The sequence below is a fragment of the Pinus tabuliformis genome, chromosome 9 (genome assembly GCF_031772625.1).
Source record: "Pinus tabuliformis cultivar Carrire ecotype Pingquan chromosome 9, CPIR1, whole genome shotgun sequence".
NCBI lineage: Eukaryota > Viridiplantae > Streptophyta > Pinopsida > Pinales > Pinaceae > Pinus > Pinus tabuliformis.
The window spans coordinates 1,309,266,169-1,309,276,314 of record NC_142307.1 but is presented as its reverse complement, the minus strand read 5'-3'; positions in this window follow the sequence as shown (position 1 = coordinate 1,309,276,314).

Sequence of the window (10,146 nt, the reverse complement as noted above, 5' to 3'; positions counted from 1 at the left end):
GTTTGAACCACTCAAACTGCCTGCAAGAACATCATTATCATACCATGGCTCTGATACCATGTTAAACACACATGGACAGCACAAGAGATATGATTTGCTTGTAGGCATCAAGTTGCATGTACGTTTTCCTCACTACTTTTGGCATTCATGGCATATGCATGTGGTTCTTTGGTCATGATTTATCACTGACATGGAGGATTCCCTGGTTTGACAGTGGATTGTCTGGCCTTTCCATTTCCTCGATAGCCATGAAGGTTGTGGGTTTATTCCCTTGTTTTGTTCTGGTTGGTTCTCATGTTTCCTTAGCTTGGGTTGAGTTATTATTTCCTAGAAGCCCTAGTTGGACAAATGCTCTGGAAGCCCTGTAACAACTTGGGTTGAGTTACTAGTCCTGAAGCCTTGGTTGGAGAAATGCTCTAGAAGCCCTTGGTGGGTTGAGTTACTAGTCTTGGAGGCCTTGGTTGGACAAAAGCTCTAGAAGCCCAATGACATCTATGGGTTGAGCTACTATTCCTCGAATCCTTGGTTGGAACAAACACTCTAGAAGCCCTTGAAGGCTTGGATAAAGACCAATCTAATGATGGTTTTGTGATGTTCGGCCGTGAGGTGGAACCACTATTGATGGGTTAATGTGGATGGCCTCTCGAAGCCATAGATGGTTTTCGATTGTTGTGTTCAATGATATCCCACATTCATGCTTGGAATATGGCACGGGGATGAATGGATGAAGTGAGATTTGGCTCAACCATTCTACAGTCGGGTGGAATGTGGAAGTCCCATCCCAGGTTTGGATTTTGCATCACCAATAAAAGGTTATTTCTCCTTGTATTTCTATGAACGTTATACTGGTTTATATGGTTGTGATTTCATTGGTATTTTTGTTGCTATTATGCTTGTTATGTATATGTCTTATGACAGTAGCTATGTATGGATCTCATCATGTTTTTACTTGTAAATGAATGAACAATGTATCTATGACCTAATGGATGAAATGATTGTCAATGTGTTGAGCCATCAATCTCTCTTAGCGATTCTCAGCTAAGTATGAGACCCCTATGTTCATATATGTTATTTACACCTATAGGTTACATATTCTCCATATGTTTGACGAAATGTTTGTCATGGCCAGTAGGGGTCCAGTCAAGGTCTTATTCAAGTAACTTCTTTTGTATTATCATTTCCCTGTTATCTTATTGTTCTAAAGATGCCATTCTATTCTGGGCAGTGACCTCGGATCTAGCCGTGAAAAAGTGGCTCAAATCTTGGGGACCATGGCACAACATTGTGCAAAAGAGTCCTTGGACGCTAGCTTATAGGCCTGTGAGAGTGTTCAGAGGTCCTTGGATGCTAGCATGCCCATAACATGAAAGCGTCAAGAGGTCAAGTGGTCCAAAAGCTCAGTGGGACCCAAGGTTGGTTGGCAGAAAGGTTGGCTTGGTTCCTGAGGGTCCTAATGCTGATGTTGAATGTTTGTCTAGTGTGTTTCTATCGGTTCCACTTCCTTAACGTGACTTAGGAGGTTGAATCATATCATACTGGCCTCTCATTGCATGTTTACCCTGACTAGTCAGTTGCTTCGATAGATGTGGGAGGAGGGTGTTACAGAGTGGTATCAGAGCATGGTTCACCCCTCAGACTAGATGGGTTGTGTGTTGGTCATGCATGCATGTCGGTTGCATGTGTGTCTCTTACACTTGCATTCCATGTGCTTGTTGCATTTGCATAATCTTGATCATGGTTGTAGTGATGTCATTATGTGGAAGTTGATGTTGTTATTATGGAGTGCATCGTCGTGAGTGTATGATTGGTTACATGTTGTTATATGTCGCTTACATGTATCATTTTGCATGCTTGGTTACATTCTCGTATGTTTGGTTACATTCTTGTATGCTTGGTTGCATGTATCATTCTTGTAGGCTTGGTTACAAGTATTATTCGTTTATGCTTGATTACATGTGTTTATGCATGTGTATGGTTGGTTACGCATTGCTTATGCATGTTAATGTTTGCATGTGGTCAAGTGTACAATGATGTAGTGGTTGTTGTCATGCATGAGGTCGTGGTATGAGTTGTTGATAAGGTCATGCATTGATGACTAGACCCTAGCTAGAATGATGGTTGCATGGTTATATGCTTATGTGTTATGTTTATATATGTTGTCATGATTATGTTATACATGTATCGCGCTAATTTGTTAATCTTACAGACAAGTTATGCTCCCCAAGTTATACTAAGGTACGTTGAGTTATTGTGATTTGGGTTAGCTGACATGATATACCTTGCAGGAAGAAATGTCAAATGACTAGCAAGATGGTAGACTACAAGGACTCTCCCTATGAATTATATGAGAAGTATGGTGTTGGGAACTCTTCCGATTGGGCAGATACATTCAGAAGTTTAAAGGAAGAAATAAGGAGTTGTAAAGCAGATAATGACAAAATCATGCTGGCACAAGAGAAACAAGTAGAGGTAAATGCAATGATACTTCAAAGTTTGTCAGATTTGCAACGACAAGGACCACGTCGGATTAGCTATGAGCAAGAGGACAAAACTAATGGGGCATATGGTAGTAAGTCACATGGTGGTCACAGGTCAGATAGAGATGACACATTTAGAGATGGTAAATTTTTGGAAACTCGGGAGAGGAGAAGGGATAGACACAGGTATTATTCTAGTTCTGATTTAGATAGGTACTATGATCGTCATTGTTATCATCTTTACAGGAGGAGTGATAGGGGATACTTTCCAGATGATTTTAAGCAAGTAAAGCCACCTACTTTTGATGGAGAGATGAAGAAACCACAAGATGCAGAGGCATGGTTTCTTAGCATGAGGAAGTTCTTTAGGTTACATGACTATTCAGAAAACATGAAAGCTAGAGTGGCTACATTCAATCTCAAAGGTAAAGTGGACATTTGGTGGGAAGAGGTGAAGAATTTTAGGTGTATTCATGAGGAAGACTTGACTTGGAGTGAGTTTGAATGACTATTCAATAATAATTATATGTCAGAGAGGTACTTTGATGACAAGGCAAATAATTGTATGAGCTAAAGATGGGATTGATGACAAATGAGGAGTACACTAGCAGGTTCTTTGAGTTACTGAGGTATGTGACTTATTTCACGGAGGAGAAGGCCAATATTCAGAGGTTCATTAGTGGATTATCGATTGCATTCAAAGACAGGATTGAGTTCGATGAGCCTGGATCATTGGATGGGGCCATTCGAAAGTTAAGGCATTGAAGTGCAGATTTGAGACTAAGCCATATTAGAAAGGTAATGCAAATAATAAGAGAAAATGGGATAGAAAGCAAGAAAACCCCAAGATACAGGTAATAAAAAGAATGCAATGCCATCTAAGAAGTTCACTGCATCAGATAGAGGACAGGGACATCAATTTAAGGAGTAGAACAAGGATGCAAGCTGGAAGCCTATAGAGTGTTGGACTTGTGGCAAAGATCATCGCAGAAGAGATTGTCTGCATAATCAAGGTGGTAGGATGGACGCACAGACTGTTGGGGATGTTGGTCAAAGTGTTCCTCGTATTTATCCAACATTGGATAACAAAAAGGAAGATCATCAGGAATATATCATTAAGATGGATTGTAAGCTCTGTGATCAAGTTATTTCTATTTTGATTGACCCTGGATCTAATTATAACTATGTTAGTCCTAACTCAATGTATAAGTGTGGTTTGAATAAGGAATTGCATGCAAAATATTGGTTAGTGCATTTGGCTACAGGTACAAAGAAGCGAGTTCATCATTGGGTAAGAGCTTGTGCATTGATTTGAATGGTATACCTACGCAACACATTTGAATGTATTACCATTGGGATCATACATCATGTTGTTGGGCATGGAGGTTGTATCTTCATAAAACCAAGGTAGATTGTTATGAAAAGAAATTGAGTGTGTGGATGAAAATGGGGAACTAAGAGTCTTATAGGGAAAGAAGAAAGCCACGTCAGTTAGGATGGTAATAACTATGCAAGCAAAGCATAGTCGCAAGAAAGGGTGTATGTTATTTGTAGTGCACATTTCTGATGACAAGGGTAAGGAAGTTGAGGATGCAGATGTTTTGAGAAGGTACCTAGTTTTACAAAAATTCAAGGATGTATTTCCAGAGGACATCACAGAGTTGCCACCTCACAGGGAAGTAGAATTTTCCATTGAGTTAGTGCCAGGGGCAGCTCCAACATCGAAAGCACCTTACAGGTTGAGCACACCCGAGTTGGTAGAGTTGAAGCTGCGATTGAAGGAAATGTTGGACAAGGGAAGGCCATGTGTATCACCATGGGGTGCACCGGTATTGTTTGTGAAAACGAAATATGGTACTCTCATATTATGCATTGGCTACAGGCAGTTGAACAAAGTGACCATCAAGAACAGGTATCCATTACTTAGGATTGATGACTTGTTCGACTAGTTGAAGGGAGAAACAATGTTCTCGAAAATTGATCTGAGATCTGGATATCACCATGTACGCATCAAAGAGGAGGACATTTACAAGACAAATTTCTGGACCATGTATGGGCATTATGAGTTTGTTGTGGTTCCAATTGGCTTAACTAATGCTCCAGCTACATTTATGTGCTTGATGAATAGTGTGTTGCATTTATACTTAGATAAGTTTGTTATTGTGTTCATTGATGACATATTGGTATATTCTAAAAATGAGGAAGAACATGTCGATCATTTAGCCACAATGTTGAGAGAGCATCAGTTGTATGCTAAGCTCAACAAGTGTAGTTTATTGCAAACGGAGGTACATTACTTGGGATATGTTGTCTTTAAGGAGGGCACTGCAGTAGATCCAGAAAAGATAAGGGCCATCATGAAGTGGGTGGCTCCTAAGAATGTGGATGAGGTGAGATCTTTCACGGGGTTGGCAGACTATTATAGGAGGTTCATCAGGAAATTCTCATATATTTCTTATCTTATTACATAGTTGAAGAGGACACGTAAGAAGTTCGAATCGACAGAGGAGTGTGAAGCTAGTTTTGAGTAGCTTAAGTAGTCGTTGACACATGCACCAATGTTAAAGATTGCAGATGTAGAAAAAGAGTTTGTAGTATGCACAAATGCTTGCAAAAAGGGACTTGGTGGAATCCTTATGCAGGATGGACAGGTGGTATGTTATGAGTTGTGAAAACTGAATGAGCATGAGCAGAACTACCCCTCTAAGGAGGGCACTGCAGTAGATCCAGAAAAGATAAGGGCCATCATGAAGTGGGTGGTTCCTAAGAATGTGGATGAGGTGAGATCTTTCACGGGGTTGGCAGACTATTATAGGAGGTTCATCAGGAAATTCTCATATATTTCTTATCTTATTACATAGTTGAAGAGGACACGTAAGAAGTTCGAATCGACAGAGGAGTGTGAAGCTAGTTTTGAGTAGCTTAAGTAGTCGTTGACACATGCACCAATGTTAAAGATTGCAGATGTAGAAAAATAGTTTGTAGTATGCACAGATGCTTGCAAAAAGGGACTTGGTGGAATCCTTATGCAGGATGGACAGGTGGTATGTTATGAGTTGTGATAACTGAATGAGCATGAGCAGAACTACCCCACACATGATCTTGAGTTGGCAACGATCATACATGCATTGAAGATGTGGAGACACTATCTTCTGGGCAAGAGGTTTACATTGATGAGTGATCACAGTGGTTTGCGGTATTTATTTGACCAACCAAATCTAAATGGTAAGCAGGCTTGGTGGTTGGCTACAATCTGTGAGTTCGATTTTGAGATCAGGTATATCAAAGGTAGAGAGAATAAAGTGGCAGACGCTCTTAGAAGGCAGATACACATAAATCACTTAGCAACTATCAGCTCCTATGGGACAAACTTACAAGATAGGATCTTGCAGGCAAGTCAGCGAGATGTCAGATATATGGAGATTATGCACAAGTTGCAGAAAAGCACCGGTACATGTGATAGTACAAGTACATATAGTGGTACAGGTACATGTATAGGTACAAGTGCAAGTGCATGGGATGTGAATTATTGTCTTACAGCGGATGGATTGGTTAGGTTTAGAGACAGGATATATGTGCCAGATAACAGTGAGCTCAAGAAGGTGATCTTGAAGGAGTTTCATGCGAAACCATATTCAGTTCATCCAGATTATCAAAAGACATGACCGTGGGGAAGAAATTTTATTATTGGTTGAATCTGAAGAGGGATATAGCAAAGTTTGTGGCTAGGTGTTTCAATTGTCAACATGTGAAGGCAGAGTGTAAGCATCCAGGTGGACTGCTACAACCAATTGTGATTACAGAATGGAAATGGGAGGTCATTTCCATGGATGTCGTCACAGGTTTGCCAAGGACAGTGAGACAACATGATTCAATCATGGTTATTGTGGATAGGTTGACAAAGGTTGCGCACTTCATTCAAGTAAAGTCTATGTTCTTAGCTAGCGATGTAGCACAGGTATTCATTAGAGATGTGATCAGATTACATGGTGTTCCGAAGAAGATTGTGTTAGACAATGATGCAAAGTTCACTGCCAAGTTTTGGAAGGGGTTATTTGCAGGTTTAGAGTTGGCCTCCAATACAACTTATCATCCGTAGACAAATGGACAAACGGAGAGGGGCAACAGGATATTGGAGGACATGTTGAGGATGTATGTGATGCATCAACAGCGAAAGTGGGAAGAGTATCTTCCACTGGTAGATTTCACTTACAACAATGTGCATCAAGAATCTTTGAGGATGAGTTTGTTTTAGGCATTGTATGGATGAAGTTGCAATACTCATGTCAGTTGGAGTGATCCAGTTAACGAGGTGTTGATTGGACCAGACATGTTGGCAGACATGGAACAAGAAATGCAGGTTATAAAGAAGAATCTAAGGGAAACACAAGATAGGTAGAAGAGCTATGCAGATCAGAACAGGTTATTCAAAGAGTTCCAAGTTGGGGAACACGTGTACTTGCGCATCAAACTGAAGAAGATATCCTTATAGATTGGATCATGTGCCAAGATGGCACCACGGTTTTATGGACCCTTCAGTTTTATTAAGAGGATTCGTCCAGTAGTTTATTAACTTACACTGCCTTCGATAGTGAAAGTCCATGATATTTTCCATGTGTCATTACTAAAGAAGTATTTTAGAGATGATGACCATGTGATTGACTGGTCTGTATTGTAGGTGGAACCAGATGGAGAATTCTAGCCGGAGCCTCAGTGTATATTGTAGAAAAAGGTTCTCATGCTCCGGAACCGAGCAATCAAGCATGTTAAGGTGCAATGGAAGCACTTTGGGCCCAATGAAGCTGCATGGAAGATGACGAATCAAAAGCAGGCTATGTATCCTTCCTTGTTTTCCCGTCGAGGCAAAGTAGTTTTGGTATGGTGTTTTGGTATATGTCTTGGTATATGCTTTGATACATGTTTTGGTGATGTTTGCTATATGTACATATGTATATGGATGTAAATACCGCCATGAGCTATGTTAGAAAGCACCAATAAGATGTATCGATGTCATGTCATTATGATGTTATGTTTGTTATGTTTTCATGTTGGTTTGCTTCTCAACATGTTGATCATTGTAAATACTGCATTGATCTAAGTTATAAAGCTCCATCTATAGTATATTTTGCTTATAGCAGTTTTGTGGTTATAGGTGTTGTTTAACACCGAGGACGGTGTTCCCCCCAGGGGGAGGGTTCTGTAACAGCCCTGGTGAAAATCCCATGTAATAAAAGTTAATAAAGGAAAAATAATAACCACAGTTGATGGTACACTTATTCCAAGCTGAATGTTGGGCAAGACATCCTGGTGTGGGTGTTCATTTGGTTATTAATGGCTAAGGAAATTGGCAAAGGCAATGGATAAGGCTTTGGAAATGTAAAATGGCATTTTTGGCATAATTATTTATGAAAATAATTGAAATGAGAAAAGGGATGTGAAAGGTCACAGGTTGTATGTGAGGAGGAAAATGAAAGAAAATAATGGAAAATGAAGAAAACAGAGGCCTCATTCATAAAAAGGCTTCTCTGGATAAGTTGGTAACCTTTTGTTAGTTTAGTTTTGGAGCTCTCTCATACTCTTGGATACTTATAGTTTCCTTGGAGAACTCTTGAAGGGTGTGGCATACTTGGATTTTTGGAGCAAGAAGGCAAAGGAAGAGCAGGAAAGTGCAAGAGGAAATCACGATCAACAGCTACAGCGGGATTTGCTTGTAGGTACCAAGTTGCATGTATGTTTTACTCACTACTTTTGGCATGCATGGCATATGTATGTGGTTCTTTGGTCATGATCTATCATTGGCATGGTGGATTGTCTAGATTGACAGTGGATTGCCTAGCCTTGCCATTTCCTAGATAGCCATGGAGATTGTGGGTTTATTTCCTTGCTTTGTTATGGTTGGTTCTCATGTTTCCTTAGCTTGGGTTGAGTTATTAGTTCTTGGAAGCCCTATTTGGAAAAACGCTCTGGAAGCCCTGTAACAACTTGGGTTAAGTTACTAGTCTTGGAAGCCTTGGTTGGACAAATGCTATGGAAGCCATTGGTGGGTTGAGTTACTTGTCCTGGAAGACTTGGTTGGAAAAACTCTCTGGAAAATTGACAGAAGTTGTGGGTTGAGTTACTAGTCTTGGAAGCCTTGGTTGGAACAAACGCTTTGGCAACCCTGGAAGGCTTGGATAGAGATCAATCTGATGATGGTTTTGTGATGTCCGACCATGAGGTGGGATCACTATTGATGGTTTGAGGTGGATGGCCTCTAGAAGCACTAGATGGTTTTGGATTGATGTGTTCTAAGAGATCACATATTCATGTTTGGAATATGGCATAGGGGTGAATGGTTGAAGAGATATTTGGCTCAGCCATTCTATGGTCAGGTGGAATGTGGAAATCCCATCCCAGGTTTGGATTTCGCATCATAAATAAGAGGTTATTTCTCCTTGTATTTCTATGAGTATTAAACGGGTTTATATGTGGTTTATATGGCTACGATTTCATTGGTATTTCTATTGTTATTATGCTTGTTATGTATACGTTTTATGATAGTAGCTATGTATGGCTCTCGTCATGTTTTTACTTGTAAATAAATGAATAATGTATCTATGACCTAATGGAAGAAATGCAGTAAATGTGTTGAGGCATTAATGTCTCTTAGAGATTCTCAGCTAAGTATGAGACCCCTTTGCTTAGATATGTTATTTGCACCTGTAGATTACATATTCATGATATGTTTGACAAAATGTCTGTCATGGCTAATAGGGTTCTAGTCAAGGTCTTATTTAAGTAATTGCTTTTGCACTGTTATTTCCTTGTTATCTTACTATTCTGAAGATGTCATTCTATTCTGGGCAGTGACGTGGGCTTTGGGCTTGAAAAGTGGCTCAAATCCCGAGGACGTTGGCAAAACACTGTGTAAAAGAGTCCCTAGACGTTGGCTTGCATGCCTGTGAGAGTGTCCAAAGGTTCCCAGACATTGGGATGCCCATATCATGAGAGATTCCAGAGGTCAAGTGGTCCAAAAGTTCAATGGGACCCAGAGGATAGCTGGCAGAAAGGTTGGATTGGTTCCTGAGGGTCCTAATGCTGATGTTGAATGTTTGTATGGTGTGTTTATGTCAGTTTGACTTCCTTAATGTGACTTAGGAGGTTGAATCATATCATAGTGGCCTCTCGTCTCATGTTTAGTCGACTGGATGGTTGCTTGGGTAGATGTGGGAGGAGGGTGTTACAAATTCCAATTTCAAGGCCCATATTGAGCCACCAACTCCTTGCACTTGGCATCCTCAACAAACCTCCAATGGCCTCAAGTGCACAACTTGGACTACTCAAAATATGATATCTCTTTAACAAACATTCTCCAATGGAAGAAAGTAAAGACCACACCTCTAAAAAGAGATTTGCAACTCTAAAAGGATAAGATATGTTAAAGTTTGTGCAATCTCGTGTAATTGAGAGAGAGCTTCTTGATTGAAATATTGCGCTGAAGGAAACCACCCATGAAGGAGGAGAAGTCCCTTTATTAGGAGAAGACGACAAGCTTCTGTTCATTTATTCTAGTAAGAAACCATTGTTATCATCCTACAAAACATTAGAGACTATTTTTTGCAACTTGAAGCCATTATTTCGATATAAAGAGGTGATATGATGTACTTTTCATCCTTCTAAATAGATCAAC